We start from the raw sequence: 24,348 nt of genomic DNA, 5'->3' as shown, positions 1-24,348 counted from the left end.
CATTTCCACTGCTCCAGAGTGTTCCTTTGTACATCATTCTCTTCAATTAGGCTATTTCTGATTTATGTTTTTGCTCCATGAAGTATTACCTTTATTATTTAAAAAGAGCCTAAAAAATAAGATACATTTTGGATAGGAAGAGGCAAGCCACGGTTATTACTGAAGCTCTTTTAGTTTTATGGTGAAAGAGGAAAGCTACATCTCATTCAATCTCGGTGCTTTCTCTCTTCCAAACACTCCCCTTATCCCTGGAGAACTTAACTACAGCTACTATTGTACTATTATCAAAAACACTGACTACTACTTTTTCCAATGCTTATGACGTGCCAGGAACACACTCGGTGCTACACTTCCATGTGATAAGCACTGTTCCTATTTCCGTTTCACCGATGAGGCCACTGGGATTAGAGAGTAAATACCTACTTCACAGTCTATCTGATTCTAAATATTGGTGGTGGGATTTTTCCAACATGTCTGCTCCTCTCTTGTTATATTAACCCACAGACAGTAGCCACTGCTACTGTCACTTGACAACACACCATCCTACTGCTTTGGAAGGGTCTTTCATGCCCTCTAAGAAGAATGGCTAGGGATGAGGCTGAATTAGCAATTCACCCAACCCTGTGTCCATGCCCTGCTGTACCAATCAGCCACTGAGAAGAGCAGCAAAGAGCTCATCAGAAAATGACTGGGTGTTGGGAGAAGAGGAAATATCTGAAAGATAAAAGGCTATAGCAGCAGGGAGGTCAAAGCTGAACTTCTACCGATATTCTTCAGGAAAGGGGAGACAGACAATGACTCTAATGCTTCTCACCACCCTGTCCCAGATTAAATGCATCCTCAGGTTGAAACTGCCACGGGCTTGGTAAAATTCCATTCCCAGCTGGAAAATTACCCAAGAGAGAAACATTACACAAGTACCAGCCAGCTTAGAAGGCTTGACAAGTAGCAGTTTCAGGAATAAATTTGGACTTGGCCATGAATGTCAACCTCGCTCTTGTCAAGGACTCTCCCATGAACTTGGGTCTTCAAGGTACAGCTGGCCAACACAGGTTCCCATCCTCTAAGCCTTTGGGCCTCAGTGATGGGGCCTCCTCTTCACCTGTACGTTCCCCTTGCCCCCAACCCCCACCCCGCCTGCCCCCGGGATGTTTTGTGCACAGTCATCAGACCTTATCTCATGACACAACAACTTCCCACTCTCTTAGCATAAAGTTCACTCTTCTTATCTTGCCAACCACGCTCTTCTTGATCTGGTGTATCTATTTCTCAAGCTTTCTTTTCTGCCACCTCCTTCGGAACCCAAACCCTCTGGCCACTTGAGCCTCTTAGCTGTTCTTCAGACATGTCAAGCTTGTTCCAAATTTAGGGACGTTGCATGTTCTGTTTCCTGTACCTAGAATGTTCTTCCTCTACTTGTTCACCTGGCTGGTTCCCTCTTGACATTCATGTCTCAGCTGAAATGGCACCTTCACCTTCCCTGAATCTCTGTACTGAAGAGGACCAGTCCCCTAGCCGGTCTTTTACCACCTGGTTGTATTTCTCTGCACTGCCCTTGTCACCCTCTGCCCCTTCTCTCTCTCTCCTCCCCGACCAAGAAATTTAAGTTCCACGTGAGCAGGAAACCTGGATTTTTCTTTCACTGCTGTATCCCTGGTGTCTGACACAGTTCCTAGAGCATAGAAAGGGTCTCAATAAATGTACATGGAATGAATTAATAAATGTACAAATCAAATAATGAGTTGCCTTTCGTACTGTTAAGTGTTATAAAGTTCTACTGACAATGCCACAGATACTTCTGAAGCGTTTTTCCTACTCTGCAAATATGGATTCCAGAGCAAAGGGGTTCATCTCCTCCTTAGGCTGTTACTATAGTCTTTTCTCCCAAATGACTGATTTGCAAGCACAGCTGTCATATTCAATATTTCTTAATGATGAAATGATTCTTCTGAAACTCTTCCTGTGTGTCACCTACAGTGACAAGCAAAGAATGTAAACAGGCGTGTTTCCTGTAAATGAGATGTCTGGTGATGGGTTTAGCCCAGAAACACACGCCACCAACTCACTCGTGTGATATGGGCTCCTTGTGTCCCAATATCATTTGCCCCAGAATCCAGTGGGGATCATTGATATATACAAGAGCACTTTGTATGGAGGAATCCTCCATGAGTGGAGCAGAACAAAGCCAAGAAAGAAATTTTTAACATTTAAGCTGGTATAAAAAAGGTACCCTGAGTATTAAATCGTCTTTGTGAAAAAAAAAAAGTGGAATTTGAAAGTTCTTTAACTTTAACTATTTTATACCTTCCATCACTTCTGTAAAAACCTTTATAAAGACCTATGGACATCACTGGTTTTGTAAGCAATCACATGATGCCAGGGATGTAAAGGCATACTGTCTATGTCTATTGCATGGACCACACCAGTCCTTCATACAACACATGTATATGTGCTGGGGCCTCCTTGTACCTGCCCCCACCCCTCAAGGAAGTTCAAACCCTAGTAGGGAAGTTTTATGTTCCAAGAAAGACACCAGCTACTTTCAAAGATTCCAGAGCCTACACACGCCCTGCTGCAAGGAAAGGCACACCGGCAAAGATGAACTCAGCCTTTGCATTGATGTTTGAACTTTTCTGTTATTTAAGAGTCTAAAAACTGGATTAATTATACTTGTACTTCAGAAACAAAAATTCCTTTGCTGCAAGAACCGTGAAAACAAAATGCACTGATGATCTTTAAATGACCCAGAAACCAAGATAATTATAGTTGTAATTAATTACATAACATGACGTCCCACGGTAGTCAGCCAGAGGTCTAACCCAGAAAATTCTGAGGTTGGAAAATTTGAATTTAGGGACTTATCACAGACACAGGGCCTCAGTGAGCACTCACCAATTCCTAATCTTTCTTTCTGCGTGCTGGACCTCAGGCAGAAATCACTTAACCTGTTCTTACGTCCCATGCTCATCTGTAAAATGGGGATGGGAATCCTGGATCCCCTCGAAAGGGAAGGTGGGTTGAGCCATATATTAATGATTTGAAATAAAATGATTTCCCATACAACACAGTCGAGGAATTTTAATGAAGCTGAGTTGCTAATATCATATAATAGCAGTAAGAGCCAGTCAGTGCCAATGAGACGCTCTGTTTATTGGAATTTCGTCTAAAATAGTTCTTGTTTTACCACATCAACCGGGTGTATTTCATTTTTTATATAACTAATTTTATTTCAATACAATTACACAAACGTTGTTGATTTCTTTTTTTTTTTTTTTTTGGCCGTGCCGCATGGCATGCGGGATCTTAGTTCCCCAGCTAGGAATCAAACCCACGTCCCCTGCAGTGGAAGCATGGAGCTTTAACCACTGGACTTCCAGGGAAGTACCAACTGGGTGTATTTTTTGACAACTTAAGAGAAGACTGCACGGTTTTATATACATATATATTCCCCCAATGCAATAACTGATTGCTTACTTATTTGCATGATCTCATACTGTTTTACAAACGTGCTTTAGAAATACACACCCCATATTTTGCAATGCACTTTTTTACAACAATGAAAAATAAAACCAAGCTTCATGTCTGAGTCTGGTATGAGATCCCTGGCTTGTGGGATGTATGGATTGTCCCTAATGGCTCTAGGTCTTAGCCCCACCTACTGAATGCTTATACTTCATTTTGTTTTTAAGCCAGGAGCTTACACAAGATCTTCTCTTTGCAAAGCCACCTGTATCAGAGAATATTTGTCCAACATGGTAGTAGATAATAATAAAATTGTTGCTAGTGTCATAATTAGAAAGTGGGTTTAAAATAATTCATAAAAGCACGGGGAGACAGAGTAAAGGTGTAAAAGAGGAAGACAGAGAGAAACCATTCATTTTGTCACTTCCTGTGTTTGGGGGTAAGATGCTATCAGCATAAACTTGACCAGACCAACAAGGAATATAGAATTTTAACCTAGAATGGTTTTCCATCACTGTTTATGCTAAGCGTCTTTCCATCTTTGGAAGGAACCGGGGATTGAGAAGGGTATAAACACCTTTGCCAAATGCAGGCAAGAATGGATGAGGACACTCCACACCCGATTCTGAAGCAAACTCTCATAACAGGGGAGCCCAATACAGGTGTCACTTTTATGGGGTAGGGATTCGATGGCTACTGAAGACATCTTTGTACTCTTACCGGCAAAATGGGGTCCCTGGATCTTCTGTTTTCATTTACCCTAAGCAGACATTGTTTTAATTATCAGACCTCAAAATATGTTAGACTCATTGTATCCTGAAATTGATACCATAGGAGACGGATAGCCCAGAAAGACTTCAAATTTTGAAATGAGACAGTGCTGGCTTTGAATACTGACTCAGCGATTTAGTAGTTGGCAATTTGGCCATAGAAGCAATTTTATTTCTCTGAGCTTCAGTGTTTTAGCTTAGGGTATGGATAATGATATTAATCTCCCAGGGTTACTGAAAAGATTAAATAGGATAATACCTGCAAAAGGTCTGGCACGATGCCTAAAACACAGTAGAAACCAAAACGTTCCTTCTTCTCCTGGAACACACACATATACCCACCGACTCTACTAGGACACAGGCATGCCTTAAGACTACCTTTACACTTCCTTCCACCAGTAGGTGTGCTGTACGTATTAGTTTTAACCACACCACATTTAGATTCCTGAATGCTAAGGCCTTCAAATGCAAGTCCTGGCAAGTTATGGAGGGAGATGCATTTTGGATGGAATGGAAAGAAGGCTATTCTGCTATTTCAAAATACCCAGTTGCTTAAGATCAGATATTTGACATTGTGCAAACAAAGCCATTAAAAAATGTCTGGGAGCAAAAGAAGAGGATTGAGTACATGCTGGAGATAAAAGGGAATTTTTAGGTATTTCTAGAAGATTCCCAGGGTTTCTGTTATTATTTTTTTAATTTTAGTTTGGGCATGACAATCGCCCCTTCGTCCCACGCAAACTCATCTTCCTGTCAGGTTAATGTTATAGCAATCATGTGGAAGTGGGATTAGAGTGGGTAAGAGTCAGGTATATTTCTTGGGAAACAAGCATTAATATACATATCGGCTTAAGGCTAGAGTCTGTTGGCTACAGTTGTGCCATATCTCAGAACCAAAGCCGTCATGAATTATTCAGCTCAGCAGAATAATCCAGCATAGCTAGGAATAAGCAACCCATCCATTTGAGGGGAATCGTATGGAAGACAGACAGGAATATTTGATGGTAATCTTTTCTGTGCCAAACACTGTGCCGAAATAATTCCCAGAAGCCCCTAATGAAGGACATGCCATCAACCCCCTTTTACAGAGAAATCATTGAGGTTCTGAAAAAAGATTTAAAAATTTGAATCCATAGGGTGGTAAATGTTTAAGCCTGTATTGAAACCCAGCTCTGTCTGTCCCCGCAAATCCACGCTGTGTGCTATTTCCACCGCCCCAGACCACGTGCAAACCTCGATGCTACAATAAAGTGCCAGGCAGTGGCCCTTCTCCCCACTCCATGGGAGCTGTAGAAAAGCTCACGCCATGTCTGGGCCTGTATCTGCCTCTCCATGTGTGTCTCAGAAAGATACTTTATCTTTCAAGGTTTATGGCTCATATCTGTGACTAAAATATCATTTATGACAATCCCCGTCTGCTAAGCTTCAAAAGTGATATAGTTTCATTGCAAAGGGCTGCTAGTGGGGGCCTAAGTTACAAGCCAAGAGTTGAGTGGAATCAGAATGTACCTGAACTTGATCTCACAGGGAGCTGAGCCTCTTTAAAATATGTCCGTTTCCTTGGCACAGGGTGCTCTGGGAATGTGTCAAGGCCCCAGAGCGGGGAGCCTCCCACCTTCCCCCAGATCAGAGCAAAGAGCTGGGCTCCTACAGCCCACGCAGGTCGGACCCCGTTTCTTATCCTGAGCAGGAAGCAGATGGCCCGGGTCCTCCATCACTCTGACAGTTATAGACTAGCTGGGAACCTTAGTAAAGAATACGGTTTGCCTGGGCATTCTCTTTTGGCCATCTCCTGTTCACAGTCCAGCATTTATTACAAAGGGACTGGAGATTAACACCATCCATCCTGCTGGGAGAGAATGCCCATCACTTGGTGGTCCCACAAAACCAACAAAATGCAGAACAATGCAGACCTGCCTTCCGTCTCCCATCCCAGGATCTCTGCGCATCTTAATTTTACCTGGTAGCTTTGCTTTAAGACCATCTTTATTTTATTTTGTCCTAACAACACTTATTGTGGGTTTTTTTCCCTCCTATTTTCAAATGCAATGTTCCCTGTAGTAAATTTTGAATATATAGAAAAGATAAAATAAAGATCAACGTAGAAGCAGGACACTCTTCGTATTTTTGAGATCTTTCTGTTCTCTCTTGCTTTCTCTTCTCTCTTCCTTCTTCCCTTCCTCTCTCTCTTCCCCTTTCCCCCAAAGTTGCTTTCATACGTTGATATGTACGTTTTCTATGAACCCCAAATAATCATAATACGTAACCCCTATTTATTATGGAACGATGGAATAAGAATACCTACTTTCCACGTTGCCCTTCCTCTGTTCAGTGCCCACAGCAGACATCACCAACCCATTATGAACCACCTCGTTCCTGAGTCAGACAGAATCCTTCTCCAAACAAGTTCCAAGCAGCCACTACTAATCAATCAGGGTTGGCGCACGATGTGAATTCTCCTTCAGTATATAGCCCCTGTCCTCAAGGAACCAACACTTGGGCAGCAAAACAAATAAAGAGGCAAATTTCAAGCAAGATGGTATTATGAAGGCACACATTAGATGCCCAACACAGACTCAGTAGCTGTCAGATTCTCCTAAGGAGAGTGAACACTGCCTCCCTCTGAGTCGGCCAGCACCGAGAGGCTCCCCCTATTATGGGACTCAAAAGTGTACGGTGGTTACCTTTCCTCCCATGAACTCCAGTGCTGAGACCCTGCTTCAACACTGCAGGGAACCTAGCACACGGTCCGAGGTCAAGGCAAGGAGAAACACATCTCTGCATAGTGGATGCTCAGTAAATGCCCGTCTTTCCTTTCTTTTCCTGTATCTTAAAACAGGATGTCTGTATCAATGGTGAGAAAGTGACGAGAACTAGTATCATTATATATAGCAGGAGGTAAGCTTTGAATCACATCTTTAAAAAGTCCATGATGGACACCAGCTTTGACCCCAAAATCACACTGCTAAGTAAATAACATGCCTGTAAAAATTAACCAAGGTCCCTCTATCTATGTTTTATTTCTATATCTCTGTCTACACAGATAACTCAGTGTGTGCACCTGGACTTAATTCTTGTAATAGACTAAAGCAAACAATTGAAGAGTCCATTAAGTGAACTGATTAAATTAGATATGTCACAAGCATATAATGGAGGACAACGGCAAGAGCGATAGAAACCAGTTTGTGCTAATACGAGAAACTGTCCACGGCAGGTTTTTACATCAATGAAAGCAAAGTAAAAGGAAAAGAGAGCATAGAATCTGGTGATTTTTTTGTGAAAATAAAACACGTCTGTACACATACACATATATATCATACATGTACATATGTACACAGGCTGTATCCTTCCCAACCTGCAAAGGGTATTTACAAGAAGCGATTGATAATGATTAGCTCTAGCTAGAACTGAGATTCAGAGATGAGCTTTATTTTGCTCTCTTCTTTGCTAGTGTTGGTGCCATCTGAATTATTAATCGTAGGCCTGCAGCCCTTTAACTTAAACCAAAAAATGTTTCCCGGTTGGTCTAGTTGATGGGACGATGGCCCAGATGTTTACTTCTTGATTCTTCATGGACAACATGTAATACATAAACGTTATGTTAAAGAAGCAATTGATAAGCTTCGAGTGATGGCGTGTGATCCGGGTGGGAGAAGGGCAGAAGAGGAGGAATAAGGCAGGCGTGGCATTTATTAAAATATCAGAAAGGCTTCTGAGAGCCTGCATAAAACCAAAGGTTTCTGGAGGTAAGGAGAGTAAAGTACAAGCAAGTCAAAATTACAGAGACATCTGTCCACATAAAATACCTATCGTGCTGATGCAGAAATTCCCCTTTAGGGGCTTTGCTTCTGAGGTCACCGTGCATTAGTATTCCACTCACCAGGGCTGCAGTCACCATTTCTCTCCATTTCTTTTTGACCTCAAGCATTTTATGCATAAATGTCAGTGTTCTTTGCAATTAATCATGCCTACCACAGACTAATTGTGGACAACAGTCATGCAATTAGCCAAAATGTGTCTCAAATATGCATGAATGTTCAGAAAGCACTCACATTCCAAAACCTCGGGTACCTAAACAGGGATATTCGCCACTCTTTCACAAGTCCTTTTCAAATTCAATGTGAACTAGCAAGATAATCAGATCATAGGTGACAGCACCCATGCCTAGGGTCGGCTAATGAGAAAATGGTATCCTAAAATGCATGCTATGAACTCAGCAAAGCGGCACCTCTGAAAATATCAAGCATGCCCTTCAGAGAAGTTAGAGAGAGAAGGAGAGAGACAGAGAGAGAGGGAGGGAGAGAACACTTAACAGAGTTGATCAAAACAAAGATGCCTTATACAATTGGAAGACTCACATACAACACGATCTATCTCCCAAGAGCCAAATATGGTTACAGTGCCATCATCCTAGTTAGACACAGCTAGTTACTCATCACCAGTAGACCAACCTAGACAACACATTTGCCCATTATTATTTTGTCTTAATATATGTAAAGAAGGTAACCTAAAGCAGTAGTTCTCAACCAAGGGCAATCCCTTCCCCCCGCCCCTCCAGGGGACTTTTGGCAATGTCTAGAGATATTTTGGTTGTCACAGATGGGCTTGGAGTTTCTGCTGGCATCTGGTGGTCAGAGGCCAGGGATGCTGCTAAAAGTCCTACAAGTACAGGGCGGCCCCCCCCCCCGCCCCCAACAAATAATAATCTGGCCAAAATGACAACAGTGCCGAGGTTGAGAAACTATGACTTAGAGTAATGAAAAATGTAGATTCTGTGATGAAGATCTAGGAGAGTTCAAGGTTCTGACAACAGCACTGTGGCCCCAAGCAAGCCCCTGAACATCTGTGAGCCTCAGTTTCTGCCTCTGGAAAGTGAGGATAATACTTTCTACTTTGGAGGGCAGTGGCAAGAATTTGAAACAATGGAAGGGAAAGCACCTGTCACAGAATAAATGGAGCTATCATCATCTTTGCGACTATTATTATAAACGATTATTTACTTGTTTTTCAATCACATCACCAAACAGAAACAAAACAAACTTCTTGGAGAATCGTGCTATTGCTCATCGGGCACCGTGGCAAATATCACCCCCATCCTCCCAGGAATAAACTGGTCTCACTTCAAACAACTGTTACAGTTTGAATCCAACTGACTCCAGACAAAAGTATTGAGATAATCAGCATATTAAAGCCAACACTATAACCATATGTTAATTATGTAAATGATTCATTTTAATCAGCTAGAACCATGTAAAGAGTAACTAGGAATGCAAATGCAGGGAGTTATTAAAAAGCTCATTATTATTCATCTTGGTTCCATGCGTGAACGTATCCATCCAAACAGATGAATTAACAGTGAGAGGAGAGATGAAAGTGCTAGAGGGAGAATCTGCGGGATACCATCTGTCCGCCTTTGCTGCTGCTCAGGCCTCCACTTTGCAGAAAAGCTGCAAGAGGCAAGAAGGAGACTTTGAGCTTCCTCCTGCTGGCCTGGTCAGCCTCCCAGAGCTGAGGGAGCACCGTGGTTTCTGTTGATTTGGGTACGTTTGCTTTTTAAGGTCGGGACCGGAAGTGCGTGGGTAGCATGGAAGCCACTCTGCGGTATTAAGCAGACTATGGATTTGGATGGACAGGGTCCTCAATCCAGCCTTGAGTTGTGAAAACCTCCTTCGTAATTCTTTTTGCTTTTTCTTCCACCTTCATTATAACTTCCACCACCACTGTGCTATTTTCTCCCTCATCAGGAGAGCTTATTAAGATATTATGCAATTACTATTAATAATTGGTAATGATTATACTTTTCTGTTTTATTTTTTTAAATTGAAGTATACTTAATTCACAATGTTGTGTTACTTTCAAGTGTACAGCAAAGGGACTCAGTTTTACATATATATATATATATATTTTTTTTTTCATATTCTTTCCCATTTTAGGTTGATCATACATTTCTTACATTGCTATTATTGTAGAGCCCTTTCTCTATGTCCAAATCCATTTTCTCTTTTATTTTATTTTTAGAATTTTTAAATTTTATATTGGAGTATAGTTGATTAACACTGTTGTATTAGTTTCAGGTTTGCTCTTCACCAAGGTCACTGGACTTGAGAATATTTAGTAGTATTATGCCTGCCTCTCCTAGTAACTATGTCCTCAGCTCAGCTCATTGGCTAATTAGATGCTTCCAGTAGAAATTTATTTCTGAAACTTTGAGAAGGAGGAGGTGTAGCATTCCTGGAATATCTATAGTTTGCATATCGGGGGTGGAAGCATTAAGGACAAGGCTCTGCATGGCTTATCCACTGACTCATCTTATTTTCCCCCAAATTTTCATGATGTAGTTCATTATCCCCATTTTATAAATATGAGAAAACTCAACCAGGAGCAACCTGATGACCTCATGAGGAACTGGAATTTGAACCTAGATCTGACTCCATCACTCACAATTTCCCCTGCTTGAATCCTGATGAAGTAAAGTATTAACATGTCTCTGTGTATTGGTGAGGAAACCATGACTCAGAGAGGTTTGATGGCTGGCCTAGTGTCCGGTTGTTGTTCTGGATTTGAACCCAGGTCTGTCTGGCCCTCACTGTTTTCATTACTGCTCTGAGGGTAAGATCCTTGTTGATCCCCTAAAATCATCACCACATTATACCTGCTGGCATAATCAGTGCAGTTCAATAGAACTTTCTGAAATGATGGAAATGTTCTACATCTGTACTGTGAAATATGGTAGCTGTGAGCCACATGTGACTACTGACCACTTGCAATGTGGCGAATGGGACTAAGAACCTGAATTTTTAAAATTTGATTTGATTTCAATTAATTAATTTATTTTTAATTTAATTTTTATTTTATATGGGAGAACAGTTGATTTACAATGTTGTGTTAGTTTCAGCTGTACAGCAAAGTGATTCAGTTATACATATACCTATAGCCATTCTTTTTCAGATTCTTTTCCCATATAGGTTATTACAGAATATTGAGTAGAGTTCCCTGTGCTATACAGTAGGTCCTTGTTGATTATCTATTTTATATATAGTCGTGTGTATCTGTTAATCACAAACTCCTAATTTATCCCTCCCCCACAAACCTTTTCCCTTTGGTAATCATGTTTGTTTTCTACGTCTGTGAGTCTCTTTCTGTTCGGTAAATAAGTTCATTTGTATTAATTTCAATTAATTTAAATGTGAATAATGACACATGGCTGGTGGCTGCCCTACTGGACAGTGTGACTCTAGATTTTCACAAATGCTATCGCATCGTTTCATGCTCACAAGTCCTCACATGTGTTAGGAAAGGCTTTTCACAGATAAGGACTCTAGGAGGGCAGCTCTATTAAATGGGTGATGGAAGGTTGCACAGGTCAGTGAGGCCCGGGCCAGGACAATCATCTGGCACTTCCTCCTCAGCTCCAATCTCTTTGTGTTGAAAAGAAGAAAAATTCACCACCCTTCTCATTCCAATAAAGAATGGGGGTCACTGGGGTGCCCTTTCTTTGTTGGCTTAATCTGAGGATCATGGTCCAAGACATAACTCCTTTTCTCACCATCAAGCCCCTGAACTATACTAGGACACTTGTTCCATTTTAAAATAATGGGAACTAAAATTAATGATGTTTTGAGACCTTCATGGAACCTTTTTAAGTATATAAAGACTTGATCAATGATGCTGGTAATGCTTAAGCGTAGGTCTTCTCAAGATAAATGGGGGAAAAAAACTGATGGAATATAAAACACTGGTTTGGGAAGTACTTATGGCCTTTCTTCTCTCTAGAGAAGAGATTAAAAACTGGTGACCCTTGGGCTGGTGATTTGTTTAGTTATGTGTAACACACACACACACATGTTTAGTTATGTGCAATATGCATATGTATGTTTGGTTGTGTGTATATACATATATCTGTGAATACATATGTTCAAATTAGTTGCTGGGCTTCCCTGGTGGAGCAGTGGTTAAGAATCCGCCTGCCGATGCAGGGGACATGGGTTTGAGCCCTGGTCCGGAAAGATCCCACATGCCACGGAGCATCTAAGCCCGTACGCCACAACTACTGAGCCTGCGCTCTAGAGCCCGTGCTCCACAACAAGAGCAGCCACCACAGTGAGAAGTCCGTGCACCGCAACGAAGAGTAGCCCCTGCTCACCACTACTAGAGAAAGCCCCTGCGCAGCAATGAAGACCCAACGCAGCCAAAAATAAATAAATAAATAAATTAAAATAATAAAATAAATTCGTTGTTATCATTTGAAAATCATGATGACTATTCCCTTAAAAATCTAGAATTTTCATTTTAGTTTCTTTTGAAATATATCAGAAAATCTGGTAACACAGAGCTTCTAGTACTGCACGGGGAAAGAAAACGACTATAGTTAAGTAGAAGCTGCGTCCTTTCGATGGAACATATGTGACGGGACATTTGTTTTCTAGCTCCCCACAGTTCCCCTCGTCCTGACTGATGTACTTATGTGGAATTATGTGGGTATCTGAGTCTGGGATTTGGGAACTATCACAAGATACGTAGATTTCCATCTCTTCCATCAACTCTACTACACAAATCTGGAAAAGATACTTTATGATGCTCTAGGGGGAGGAATCTCCTCTTTTCTTCATTTGAGGTCGCATACCTATTTCCTTTGCAAGGAACTGAGGGCAAATCAAACATCTGGATAAGAATTTATCAGAGCATCCACCGAAGGGAGAAAGACCAGAGGAAACACAATGTCTGATTTACACCTGGTTCTGTGAAGCTCTGCTGTGCCAACACATCTTCAGGGCTGACGAGGTGATGGCTACACTCAGAATGACAACTCCGTACCTCAAAAGAGAAAATCCCAAAGGTCCATCCCATACACCTCATCTCTGCAAACAGTCAAATAAGGGGGCCAGGGGCCTTGACCACACCCCAGGGTGTAGCTGCCAACACCACCCCGTCTGGGAGCATCTCTATCAACTAAATAAACGCGCTCACCAGCAGTGATTTCATGAGTCACTGACACCAGATTGTCTAAGACCAGGCAGAAAAAAAAAAGATCAAGCCAGAAAACCCATCTGCAATTCATTTCACACTAGACTTTAAAAACACGTCCACCTGACAAAAGTACAATCGATCATTTCATTTCATTTTTAAGAGTAAACATGCTCAAAATTAAATGATTTTGGGGGGTGAGAAGTAAGGACATCCACAAAGCTCTATGTGGCTTTGTTCTTCATATTCTAATTCCTTCATGTTTCTCTGCCTGATGTTTCCTAATGTACTTTCACTAGAATCCAATTTTTGATCTTTAATCCCTTTATGTGTTTTTCTGTGCTTACTCTTGAATGCCTTTGTAGCTGCCGTAATTGGGTCTCTGGCACCATTTTAATAGGGCTTAGCACAATGCAGGCTTGACAAATTTCATCTAAGTTAAAAACAACAACAACAACTATCAATCATCTGAGAAACTGACCAGAGTTTCAAATACACTGCAACAAATATGTCAAATAGGACACAGGCAGAGGAAGGCAGCCTCCATGGTGGGACCAGGAAGAGATGACAGAAACCATCTAAAGTTGAGATATAATAGCCTGTATGTCCTAGAGCTTTACAAATTCGCAAGTCTGGAGGCAGAAAGCCGGGCCAGACGATTTTTCAAGGCCCAAGTTGGTTCAACAATCTCACAGTAAATGTCAGGGCCTGGCTTCCCTGGAAACACACACAGACGTTGTTTTCTCTGCAGGTGCCCATGCCTTTGTGAGTTTTGGCCAAGGTGCTCAACAATCTGGCGATGTCTAAGTGACATTCTTCGACACAGCCCTGCTGGAAACAATGTCAGATTTACAAATATCCTGGCAATCAGGGGGACATGCAATGGAAGCAGACATTGTCAACAGGGGTGGCAGCCTGGCTCAAAATAATCCCTTTCCTCTGGGAGAGGCCTCAGTATACCTTAGTGGCGAGTCAGGGGCCATGTTTGTGTCACATGACCCAGCCCTGCACCCAGACCATAGCTGACCGGCTCAGTAGTGTGCACCCGACCTGTGCTGGGCCACCAAAAACCTTCCCTGGGAGTTTCTGATACGGAACCAGGGAAAAAGACTCAACCATCCTCTGATGTCCAAACTTAGAGGCTCAGTAGCTAACAGCAGCCACATTTCCCACAATGTGCAGGAAGCAGATTTGTGGATGTGAAACTGACACAAAGAAAGGAGACAAGGAAGGAGAATCTTATGGTCCCAGATGTCCTGGTGATAATCATATGAGATATACCTGTGTCCTCCTAATACAGGCATCACTTTGCATAAGTCGATTTGAGTGGCATTTCCATCGCTTACACTAAAACAGGGTTTCTCAGTCTCTGGACTCTTGATATTTTGGGTGTTCTCATTCTTTGTTACGGGAGGTTGTCCTGTGCACTGTAGAATGCATAACAGTGTTTCTGCCTCCACCCACTAGATGCCAGTACCAACACCTCCATCCCCCAAGTTGTAACAACCAAAAATGTCTCCAGACATTGTTAAAGGTCCTCTGTGGGAAAAATTGCTCCCAGTTGAGAATCACTGCACTAAAAGAATTTTAATCCAGCAATTCAACATCAGTAACCAACAAGGTTCTCTGGCTCTGCCTATCCATGGCAACTAAGGTTTGGTGCGTGAATTGAGACTATAAAAAAGTGAGTCCCAGTTTAGGCTCTCAGTCTTCGATATGCTCGAAATTCTTCCTTGCTACAAAAAAATCTGGCAAGGTCCTTCATATATTTATTACCCTGTGGAGTGTTTCATCTGTTTCTCTGGTTTCTGGTGACATTTATATCTCCCAAAGATATTTATGGTTACAAAGAGGAAAAAAGGTCCCCTGTATTCATGGCACTAGTTTTGAAACATAGTCCATCATGAGATTGTATATGTATCACACTTGGATGAATAATATACATAGATATATGCATAGATTATACTATGTTACTTATATATTATCTATATCCCACAGGAGTCATTCTGATCTTTGCGGATCTGTTCTAATATCTATCTATCTATCTATATATATATTATTTTTTATTGGGGTAGAGTTGATTTACAATGTTGTGTTAGTTTCAACGTACAGCAAAGTGAATCAGTTACACATATACATACATCCACTCTTTTTTAGATTCTTTTCCCATATAGGCCATTGCAGAGTACTGAGTAGAGTTCCTTGTGCTATACTGTAGGTCCTTATTAGTTATCTATCTTATATATAGTAGTGTATATATGTCAACCCCAAAATGTTCTAATATACATACGATTAGAATTTTTGGCATCTAATGCCGACAGTCAGTAGTAGCTATTGCACCTTCCTAACAGCATCTTCATATCCTTTTACATAAACTGCCTCTTCCTCATTTATATGCAGAATAACAAATATATGCCCTCACTATGGGAGCCCTAATGGTTTCTCCAGACTTCTTTCAAAAGATTCTCTTGCGGTAAGAACACAACCAGCAAGTATTCTAAATACCTCCTAAGACTTGGAATTTCAACTAGAGAGTTGCAATGAGAGAAGATATGGCTGGAGGGTCATTTGGATAAAAGAAAGGACACTCATCCTAGAACTAGCCCCCAATGGTTTATAATCCTCCTGGTATCTTCCTTAGGTTACAGCCCCTTTCTCTGATCTACCTATCGACTCTGTGAGCTACGCAATATCTACCCAATAAATGTTCTCTCTTGCCTAAGGTAGTCAAAGTAGATTTCTAGTACTTCAAACCAAGGAACCCAAACCTGATACAACCAAGAAAGGCCAACTAAAATGGTAAATACAAAAAGCACAGGGAACTCAAGATCTATGAATTAGCACCAGGATGTATTCAATTTTTTTCTATTAAAAATGTCAGATTCAATACCTACACTTAATTCCAAGGCCCCTTCTCCATAGTAATCACAAGAGAAACAGATCTCATGCTTAAAAAGGCTCTTTCTTTCCTACCAACCAAGTGTTTGGAAAATGAGCAAGCCATAAGCCCAGCTCCTCCCTAGCCACTGATGTGAGAGAAAACAGCTCGTCAGACATAAGCTCTTGTAAATTCCTGACCCCACTATCACCAACACATCGTGCAAGATGGATTCCTCATCCTTAAAATGCTTTGAAAAGAAAGATGTGGGCTTTACACTGGACTTCGGAGTTCCAAAGGTGACTGGCTGCTTGACTTTTCCATCACACCTACAAATACAATCTTGTTCTGCTTTCCTGTTCCAAAATATTTCCCCTCAAATGTCCTCTTTTCCTCCCCACGAGATACCAGGAAGGCCATATGTCTCCTGCCACTTCTGCTGAAGTGTCAACAATGAAACGCAGTAGCTGCCATGTGCTAACTGGCCCTATCCCTCCCCCTCTACCCAGATGATAAATAGCAAGAAAGACAGGGGAACTTCCAGGCACTTATTTGTTTCCCCTGAAACTGAAACACAGCTACTCCAACTTCTAGGGAAGAGTCATTAAATGCTCCATAAAATGTATTTTGCCTTAAGCAAAAAGGTTTTGTCCTCCAACAAAACAATCTAACTGGTGCCAGCAGAAAGGATCCGGGGGCATCAAGTCCCCGTGTGTTTAAAGGTTCTATGAACTTGCGGTGACCTTTCTCCAGCTGCTCGGCACACTGCCTTAAAAGACATGAGACCCATTTTATGCCAGGCACTTTGCCCGGATGAGAGGTCTAAAAGAGCCCAGTCCTACAGGAATAAAGACGCAGATGTAGAGAATGGACTTGAGGACACAGGGAGGGGGAAGGGTAAGCTGGGACGAAGTGAGAGAGTGGCATGGACATATATACACTACCAAACGTAAAATAGCTAGCTAGTGGGAAGCAGCCGCATAGCACAGGGAGATCAGCTGGTGCTTTGTGACCACCTAGAGGGGTGGGATAGGGAGGGTGGGAGGGAGGGAGGGAGGGAGATGCAAGAGGGAAGAGATATGGGAACATATGTATATGTATAACTGATTCACTTTGTTATAAAGCAGAAACTAACACACCATTGTAAAGCAATTATACTCCAATAAAGATGTTAAATAAATAAATAAAAGAGCCCAGTCTCTATTATTATTATTATTTTTTTAATAGCTCCAGGGGTGACCTCTTATTAAGAATTTAGTCTGGATCAGACACTGTCCTGAGTGCTCTACACCTGTCATTTCATTGGCTACACATGGTCGTGGTGCAGAATTGGATTCACCCCCCTTTACTGAAGAAGTCAGAGTCTCACTAACTATAAGGAAGAAACACAAAGGTATTTAGACTGGAGGCAGGATTTCTCAACTGCTTAATGTCTTCATTTGATGATTCCCCTCCAATATCACAGCGGACAAGGAGTCCAGGCCATGTGAAATCAGGATGGAGGCTTTCTGCAATCTCCCCTGTGGTTCTATTTCTGGCAAAGTCCCTAATAATAATAATAATAATAATAATAATAATAATAATAGCAGCAGCAGGAGAGGCAATAGCAACATTAACCACTGGCATCAACAAATCTAATTATCTCAATTATCTGGCAAATTCTGGGCTGGGTGATTTATAAGGCATCCTGTTTAAGGTTCTGGAAACACTCCATGTGTGTCTTATCCTTTTTCTCTTCTTTTCTATCTTCTTTCTTTTTTTTTTTTTTAACAGATTATATGAAACTAAGGTTCAGAGAGGCTGAGTGACTTGCCCAAGGTCACATAGTCAGTGCATGGCTGAGTTAGAGATTAACTCTAACTGCACCTGATTCCCACATCTGGGCTCTTAATCTGTACATTATTAAATACACATGCTGTCACATACGATTTTCTTACTTAATGTTCAGTCACTTCACAGTAAGTGCTCAAAAGCACACATGCACATTCACATTTACACATAATTTGCCCTCCAGTGGTTCAGCCTCTAGAATCTATATATGTTTTCTACTACTGTCATGAAAACATGGGCATGACCAAACCCAGGAATCCTTCCCTTCTTCCTCCTACCTCCACTGGGTGTGGGAAGGCGATGCCTGCGTGGTCTGGTTGCTTTAGTTATCCTTATGAGTAGAAATAAGGCCAGAGCAGCTGCAGAGGAAATAGTCCCCTTTGCCACCGGCTTCCCTTAGACTCACCTGGTCTAACGTGAACTTAGTCCACTTCAAGGAGCATGAGGGTGTCAAGCAGGAGATGGAGTGGGTCTCAGTAAAGCAAAAGAAACAGTTCTCTCCTGCTTTGCGGAAATGCCACTGCCTTGTTCTTTGATGCAGAATGGTTTTTACTTTTATTTTTTTTTAACATCTTTGTTGGAGTATAATTGCTTTACAATGGTGTGTTAGTTTCTGCTTTATAACAAAGTGAATCAGTTATACATATACATATGTTCCCATATCTCTTCCCTCTTGCGTCTCCCTCCCTCCCACCCTCCCTATCCCACCCCTCTAGGTGGTCACAAAGCACCGAGCTGATCTCCCTGTGCTATGTGGCTGCTTCCCACTAGCTATCTATTTTACGTTTGGTGGTGTATATATGTCCATGCCACTCTCTCACTTTGTCACAGCTTACCCTTCCCCCTCCCCATATCCTCAAGTCCATTCTCTAGTAGGTCTGCATCTTTATTCCCGTCTTGCCCCTAGGTTCTTCATGACATTTTTTTTTTTCTTAGAATCTTCCCCAAGAGTAAACATCTGCTTAATGCAAAGCTTTCTAAGTCAATTTAGGCCTCCTGTAAGTGCTGCCTAGACGCTCTGCAGCTATTATGGGCAGGCCCAGCGAGATGGAACTGCTATAAAACGTGCAGTGACACAAATGGTTCTTTCAGGTCCAGAACTTGCATGGAACAGAACTGGCCTCACTGCGCAGGCTCGTGGTGGGCAGGTTAGGCCCTGAGACTCAGAGAGAGGGCGTCCAAGGGGAGGAATGGAGCTCTCTCCATCCCTGGGCATGTGGCCTTCTCCATGTGGTCCAAAACCCCCAGCAGGTGGACAGTTTGAAAACATGGCCACAGAGTCATTTTCTTCGGTTGGTTTTGGTTCATTCTATCGATGGCTCACAGGGGCTGGAGCCTGAGGTTGCCCTTGGAATGAAAGAAGAAAAATTCACACCCAGTGGATGTGACTCTCCGGGGATGAAGATAAATTAAGGGGCTGTAAATATATACTCAGAGAGTATACTTCAAGATGACTTGGGTGACATCTCTGGGAGGCGAGGCTGGAATGTGGAAGCCTAATTAATGGCACCGTCTGAAGAAAAGGGACGTGAAAAGAAGGGACCTCGCCAACACGGGTAGGAAGGAAGGAAGCCCAAAGTGTCAGACATTGGCAGCGTGTCCACAGCACCATGCAGAAAAGATTTACAATGAATCCCGGGGACACGGGCTTTCCAAATCATGGAGAGGCCTGCTGTGTTATGGGGAGGTTAATTCCTCTGGCCTCATGAAAAGTCCTTCAGAACAACCCACTTCCCTTTGCACAGGGACTCTGCTGGATCCTCCAGCCAGGTTTCCTTCAAACACACACACACACACACACACACACACACACACACACACACACAGACAAACACACAATTAGCTGGCATTTATCAGACACTTACTATGGGACGAGCATTTTACATATTAATTCTGTTAATTCTCACAACAACCCTATTGGGTCAAGGTTAGGAACTGAGGTTCAGAGAGATCCTGAGACTTGCCCAAGGTCACACAGCAAGTACATTCATGACTAGGGGCTGGACCCAGAGCTTATGAATATAACTAACACACATTTTTTCTGTATTTTCTTAGGCGACTTCGCTGTAGCTGACAATTCCCAGGTGAATCAGGGTTGAAGAAAAATGGAGACTGCAAAGAGCTTAACCAAAGTCATACTTCCTACCCCCAAAACATAATTAATCTAGCTTTATATTAAAACGTTTTTTTCTTTGTAGATCTGAAATTCTGATCATTAGGAATAAAGAAACAGGGGTGAAGGGCAGAATTCTCTCATGTCCTGTCCTTAAAAAACCCGGTTTTCTCTGGCCACACAGATACACTAACGTACGTACAAATAACATTACTTCTCTCTGGGCTTTGTCATATTAAGATTGCTGTACTATCTGCCTCCCTTGGCTACCCTGTTCCTATCAAAAAAATACAGAAAGGACATCTTAGCTTTTCCCTGGAAAACTGCAGGTGCCAATGGAGAATTATTTGTCCTTCTGTATCAGATAATTTGCCAGTTTTCGCTCTGATGCTGCTGTTACCTGCCCCTTTTAGGAACAGGACCATCCCTCTGTTCTCTCACGGTTTATTTGTAGAAGAAGCTGACCTGGCTATGAATTCTTCCAAAGGTGTCTCAACCCTCTCAGGACAGTCTGTGCATCTCCAATGCAATGACAACAGATACATAATTTATTTTCTGGAGTGAGTTATGAAAGTTAATCAATAAGAACTGGAGGTGTTATAAATTATCTACCGAAGCTCAGCCTACTAAACGTTCTACCTCTATGAGGCTGCTTTGCGTTGACATCTCAGACTGTGCTATTTATTAGCCTGCATGCAAGACAATGTGATCCTCAAGCAGATGAAGGCAGACCTTGCTATTAAGACAGAGACAGTAAAAATGAAAATGAAATGTGTTTTGCTACAACAGCAAACCCTGCTCCCATGATTGCCGAGGGAAAAAATTAAATAAATAAATAGGAATCAAAAGTAGGCTGAGAAAATCTCTCTCCATGAATAGAGTAAAAGGCTTACAAGAGAGTAGAAAAGTAAGGAGGGGGAGAGGTTGCACCGGCAACTCCCCTGAATTCATCTCAAAATCAAGTTGTCGAAGCACCACTTTGCATGGCAACATCTCCGAGGGCCTGTTCTCATCTAAGGCAGCCTAGCAAGGCAAGATGAGGGCCTTTTGCATCCCCAGGACTGCATACAAGCCCTGGGCAAGAGACAGAAAATGGTGCCAGGCTTGGTCCAAAATCCAGCAACATGGGTCAAATGCACCCATGCACTTTTAGGGGTCAAGTTACAGGGCAGAACAAGGTAGGTCACGATGAAGAGAGAGGGATGTGGCTGGACTTCTTCAATCAGTGGGAATCAGGAGGTTTGTAGGGGACAAAGGCCAAAGAGAATGAGAAAAACAAGATGGTCCCACCTGCAACACCCCTGCCCTACAACCATCCTGCTCTCTATCTATTATTAAGACTCAGTCACTGGGCTTCCCTGGTGGCGCAGTGGTTAAGGTTCCACCTGACAATGCAGGGGACACGGGTTCGAGCCCTGGTCTGGGAAGATCACACATCGTGAAGCAACTAAGCCCGTGCGCCACAATTACTGAGCCTGTGCTCTAGAGCCCGCAAGCCACAACTACTGAGCCCGAGCACCTAGAGCCCGTGCTCTGCGACAAGAGAAGCCACAGCAATGAGAAGCCCACGCACCGCAATGAAGAGTAGCCCCCGCTCACCACAACTAGAGAAAGCCTGTGCATAGCAACAAAGACCCAACACAGCCAAAAATAAATGAATTAAATAAATAAAATTTTAAAAAAAGACTCAATCACTATCACTGACTCATTGGATTCTTGTTAATCATTGTTTAATCTCTATTTAAAATATTATTTGGGTTAAAAACTAAGAGCGTCATGACAATAACTGAGTGTTCTTACCCACTGGGCTGAGATCAGCCAAAGGGATGCCTTGATTCCTCTACTTGGGGTGATGTCAAGGCAGTGTATGTGCCGGTAAAATCCAAAATGCTTGTGCTCCTAAATGTGGATGCCAAGACCTTGAGTACAGGGTTCCCTTCCCCATCTCTGGTCACGGCACCATTAACAAGCTCATCCACTTGGATACAGGATGTTCCAAGGCTGATCCTTGGATTTCTGAGCAAAAAAAAGCTTTCTGCTAGTATGAAATGGTCATGCATGGTGGGGCCCTCAGCATTTGTGTACGGAAGAGAAACAAGACGCTCCAAGACTTGGTCCCAATGTTCTTTCCACTGCACCAGCCTTGCTATGGGCTCTTGCCATGCTTTGATTATGAGCTTTGGTTCAGATGAAACAGACACCAGGCTATGGATGATTCTAAGTCCACTAAAGCTGGCTCCGAACACTTCCCTCCATCACTCAAGAAGGCATGGCAGAACACATTGGAGATCAGCCCTGCTATAAGAGAACCTTTAACTCTTCTTTAATGTGTTTGTATTTCTGGAAAAGCAAAGCATTTGTAAACTTCAGAGTTGTAATGCTGTTAACGTAGAGCTCTCAGGATAAACCAGACTGTGCTCTTGCCTTGCTTCAGACAGTCCAGTGGCCTCTTAACACAACTCGATAAAAGTCCAAACTCTTTACCACACTGTGCAGGGCCCTATCTCTCCAACATCCTATCTCACCACTATGCCTCTTACTAACAAGGCTCCAACCATCCTGGCTTCCTCTGAACGTTCTGCAATTTCCGGTTCCTCTTGGTGGGATGTACCTTCGTGTATTCGGTTCTTTTCCTCAGTGTCACTGCTCAGAGAGCCTTAGCTGAGCACCCTTTCCACGCTAGGCCCTCACACTCAAGCCCTGGGGTTATGGGGCACCCCTCCCATTGCAGTCTCTTATTCTCTCTGGAAAGGTTAGACACCTGTTTGTGTGCCGCCATCTCTGCCCCATCAGAACGTCCATCCTGTGAGAACAGGGACCTTGATTCTGTTCAGTGCTGTATCTTCAGTGCCTAGAACTATGGCTGGCATTGAATCCATGTCCGATTGCTATCGGGTGAAAAAATGATTGGAGGAACATATTCCACACTGTAACTGTAGCTGATCATAATGCATCAACCCATGCGTGGGGCACCGGGGTTGAGACACACACCTTGGAGGGGGCTTCTCAGACCTTGCTTCTTCACCTTTCGAACCAATGAGACATTTTGCTTGGACCATATTTACCCAAGTAAACACCCCTCCTACTGAAAGGAAATATGATTTAGGCCTTGACCTCATTTCGCCTCCGGCAGAATGCCTTTGGCTGTCAGCAGCTAGAAGCCCAAGCAGAGCCGGTGGAAGGAGGTGTAAATGACCCTGAAGGTTGAAAGGAAAAGAAATTATCACCCAACAGGTTGGCAAAAATTTAAAAGATTGATGATGTCCAGTTTGGGCAATGATGCAGGGAAGCTGGTCTCTCACGCTGTCTTTGAAGGGGTAAGAATTGGCAAAGCCGTTTTCTGGAGGGCATCGGGCAGCATCTATCAGCAGGTAACGTGTGCAAACCCTTGGAACCAGCAAACCCAATTCTAGGATTCTACTCTAAACATGTCTTCACACCAGTGCACGAGCACAGATACGCAAGGGCATTCATGCTGCAGCACTGTTGTAAGAGGAAAAGAAAACCGGAAGTTACCAAAATGAGTAAAAAATAGTGATAATGGCTAAATAAATTATGGTACCACCATCTGTAGAATTTTGTGCAGTCTCTTAAGATGAATAGGGTAGGCCTATACGTACTCATGTGGGAAGACAGCCAAAATGTGTTGTTAGATAAATAAAAGCAAGTTTCAGAATAATGAGGGTGGGGCTTCCCTGGTGACGCAGTGGTTAAGAATCTGCCTGCCAATGCAGGGGACGCGGGTTCGAGCCCTGGTCCAGGAAGATCACACATGCCGTGGAGCAACTAAGCCCAAGAGCCACAACTACTGAGCCCACGTGCCACAACTACTGAAGCCGGTGCGCCTAGAGCCCGTGCTCCACAACAAGAGAAGCCACCGCAATGAGATGCCCACACACCACAATGAAGAAGACCCCCTGCTCGCCACAACTAGAGAAAGCCCACGCGCAGCAGCAAAGACACAACGCGGACAAAAATAAATAAATGTTTTAAAAAAAGAAGAATGTGAGTGATGTGATCCCATTTACCTAAAACGTGCATTGTGTCCATGCACACATGCCTCTGCATATAATTACATAGAAAAGGTATGAGAGGACTTCAACTAACCAACTCTCCAAACTGTCAGCGTGCATTACCTCTTGGGGAGGGGGTTGGAATGTAGGGAGGATGTGGCAGGCAGACTCACGTGTTTTACTCTGCTTTCTTATTTATTTCTGGAACTGTTTTAGGAGAAACATAGCCATTACACTGCAATTTGAAAAGGGAAAGGAAAAGGGATAAGACGTCTTGAAAGAATCCTAGCCGGGTCCAGGAATGGGATTTGTGCCTCA

At 42.7% G+C, this 24,348-nt stretch overlaps 1 protein-coding gene across 20 annotated transcripts in view; it reads right to left on the bottom strand.

Annotated features, from left to right (window-relative positions):
* The window catches only part of RBFOX1 (RNA binding fox-1 homolog 1), a 2,185,863-nt gene that overhangs the window by 304,612 nt on the left and 1,856,903 nt on the right, over nucleotides 1-24,348 (bottom strand). The window lies entirely within an intron of this gene.

Source organism: Orcinus orca, chromosome 16, assembly GCF_937001465.1.
Source record: "Orcinus orca chromosome 16, mOrcOrc1.1, whole genome shotgun sequence".
Classification (NCBI taxonomy): Eukaryota; Metazoa; Chordata; class Mammalia; order Artiodactyla; family Delphinidae; genus Orcinus; species Orcinus orca.
This window is presented reverse-complemented; position numbering and strand designations above follow the sequence as displayed.